Below are 3,545 nucleotides of genomic sequence, written 5' to 3'. Positions count from 1 at the left end.
TGCTTTTTTTTTTTTTCCTTGAGCTGTTCCATTGCAATTTTATCATCTGATTTTATAGTGCAGATGTACATGACTGAAACCAGCATTATCTCAAGCTGTGCCAGTGCCTATTAAGATAAGACCTCTCATGGTGGACTCATTTATTTAGCCCACATCTTTATAAGAGATAAACTAAAATCCTTTAATTAATTTAATAATAGTCCTTTGTTTCCTGTAAGCAATTTAAATGTAAGAAATATATGGATTATAGCACAGTTTACAATACTCCTTCCTTACAAATGAATCAACTGCCAAATCAATCTTTTCAAGTGGCTCTGCAGAACGTTCATATACCATCTATTCTGTCACCCAAGAAAAAAATTCTGAAATGCTTGGACAGCAACCAAACCCTAATGGTTGTGAGTCAGGACCTTTAGAAGTTTTCCTATTTTTTTTAAGAAGTACTTTATGGGTACTGCTGGAGAAAAGGCAATTCCTTGTACTTAACTAGATCTGCTGGCACACTTGTGCAATTCTGGCTTCTGGCTTTGAATAGGCCTTGAGGCTGTGATCAAGTGGAATAATGCTAAATGGACTGATCTATCCCTTGCTCCATGAATTACTGGATGACTCCATAATAGAATTTTGGTGGGTTTTTTTGCAGTAGTTGATCCATCTAGTCATGCTCAGGCATCCAAGGAAATATTCATATGATGTTGTGCCGCATGCCTTTCTCCAGTCAAATGTGAATAATTAGTGAATATAATTGATGAACTTGAAATATTTATGCAGAAGTGTGCCAGTTAATTAATCTAATTCTTTGAGTTTCATTCAGAATGACATCAAGCTTGCAGGGAATACTGACTGGCAGGAGCTGTTTGCATTCAAACTACCAATGCTTGCACTAATGAACAGTTTGGACATGGGTGCCTTCATTTGAAGAGTATAAGACTTAAATAGTATGGATGCAACTGCTAGAGAACTGTGTCGAGAATACTAATTTATAAGTATAGACATGGACTCACTTTGATGATAAATACCACTCCTTTACTCAGATGAAAGCTTTCATGCAGGGCTGTGAGCTTTTGGCAATGGCAGTTGGCTGCCTGCCTTGAAACACAGTGGGTTTCTGTACCAGTGTTTAGGATGTGTAACATTTAAGCATCACCCCTGTGAAAACCTGACTTAGACATCGCTAAGGGACTCCCCTATGTTCCAGGGAGCCAAAGTGAGTCTGTGAGAAGCCTTCACAGGTGCAGATGAAGAGCAGTGTCTCTTCAAGCCTTTTTAGTAACCTTCTAGTAATGTAAGTCTCAGCAGGTATCTTTGACTAGCAGCCAAAATTACAGAGCACACAGTCACAGCTCTGCTCTGACCCACTGGAAGGGAAAACTGTAATGTTAGATATAAAGAGTATTTTGAAATGCTCGGGCTTGTGGATGCCTCATGTCTTCAGAGAATACCTCGGTCACAGTCTCACGTGCACGTCTGGTGTCAAAGATGCAAGATTAGGGATTTGGAGCCATGAGTTTGATTTCCAACTGTGTGAATGATTTTCTTTGGGTCATTAGAAAGGTTTGCACATCTCTTTAATTTTTTCTTTGTCCTCCCACACTTTTCTTTCATGTCTGTTCCCACAATTATCTCTTCAAGGATGGCCATTTTTTTTAGCTGTGTATTCTTATTTTTTCTAGGCTACTGTGGTTTTCTTATAAATTTAGCCTTTTGGAATAATAAAAAGGCAGTTTGTGCTAACTTTCATGGGCTTTTATTGATTTATAACTGCTATGATTTATTACTTGCACTGCCTAATTTAATTTAACTAAAATCTCAATCCAACCATAATGCATATAGCACTTGTCACAGAAAACATCAAGGACACTTCTCTTCCTAGGAAAATCCATCTTAACTAAGTAAATAAAGTGTGTTCCAGCAAGAAAAAAATATATAAAACAACAGCCCATGCCAAGGACTGAAGGACTTGTAGCTGAATTCTCTGGAATAGGTAGCCAATTGTTCCCTTCATTCCCTTTCAGATGTATCTGCAAGACACAGGGAATGCTACAACCATCATCAATCCAAGATCTGAGCATTACTGGGTCATCTGGGAGTACCAGCTGCAATCAAATGAAAAATAAGGGCATGGATGTAGTTCCTATGCTTCAAGGAGAAGAGAGGTTTTATTTATTTTATGATAACTGTGCAAATGACCCTTGATTTAGATTAAAAATTCTTCACAAAATCCCAAACACACTTTTACCAGAAGTTTTTCATGGATAAGAGTTTCAGAACAGGTGACAATGACCATTTTAATGCCTGCTGACTACAGAAACAAAAATGTCACATGCATTTTCAAGGACAATGAGGATCCAGGGCACCTAAAACAAGCCAGGAGCCTTCCTTTGATGACACCAGTTGACATGACTCACATCAGCACAGATAAACTCTTTTATTGGAAAATAGGTAACGCTCCGAAAACTGCCTGTTGGAAATGCCTCCTGCCTTATTTCAGCCTCCAAATCATACTTAAATATAGCTCAGATTTTGTTTAGCTTTTATATAGATTTAGCCAGTACCAGAAGAGATGTAAGGTAAAGATACTCAAAGCCAAGAGCAAAGTAGTGTTGATGTAGCTAGCTTGTGGCATGTTAACACAAGGCCAAAAATGACACCCTGACCTTGTTTTATTTTATAGATGCATACATTACATTACATATTGGTTAAACACATGCACAAACTCTTCAAGTGACAAGCAAGTAAAAAAGTGGACTGAAAATACTTTGCTGGTCTGTAGCCAAATTCCTCTCTAAACAGCAGAACTTTTCAGAGACTGGTCAAAGACTTTTTAGTAGAACACAAGCAGCAGAAGTGAGCAACAGGAAGGGTGCTACACATCGCTTTCTGGTAGCATTTTATATGTGTAATATACTTTTCAGATGTCTGTTCAAACTATAATTTATTCAAGAAATAAAATGATTTTGGTAGGTATGGCAGTTTTGAGTATTAAGCACTTTCTTAATCCATCTATTTATGTATTTATTTATTTATTATATTTACCATGGTTATTTAATAAGTCTTTGTCTTACAGTAAAAATACACAGAATTCAATGGAAAAAAAATAGTAAGTTTGTGAATATTGTAAATTCGGATACAGAGTTAAACTTTCTCAAGGATTCAAGTTCATTATTATTGCTTAAATGAGAATAATTTCATTATTCTTTTCTTAGCTGCTTATGAATGAATGCCCACCAAAACGTTATTCACAGTGCTCACATAATCAGATATTCCTTCTAAAGTGTGTTTCTCCTCATGGAGAGGAAATATATGATCTGACTAGCTTGTCCCTAGTCTGTAGTAAAGGAGACCATAGTTTTTGGATAATTAGTTAAGTACTAGTTGTCTAGGAGACATTGATGCACAGTAAGAGGCAGCATTAGTCCTCTTCTCTGGAGCATTGCTTGCTATCCAGTGTGCCCTCAATCTACAGCATTAAGCTCTGTTAATGAGTTTAGGAATAGAAAAAGGAAACTTGCTTCTGTGTAAGTATCTTGAATAACTGTAGAATA

This window comes from Meleagris gallopavo, chromosome 2, assembly GCF_000146605.3.
Source record: "Meleagris gallopavo isolate NT-WF06-2002-E0010 breed Aviagen turkey brand Nicholas breeding stock chromosome 2, Turkey_5.1, whole genome shotgun sequence".
NCBI lineage: Eukaryota > Metazoa > Chordata > Aves > Galliformes > Phasianidae > Meleagris > Meleagris gallopavo.
The sequence above is the reverse complement of the archived record's forward strand: the minus strand, read 5'-3'. Positions refer to the sequence as shown.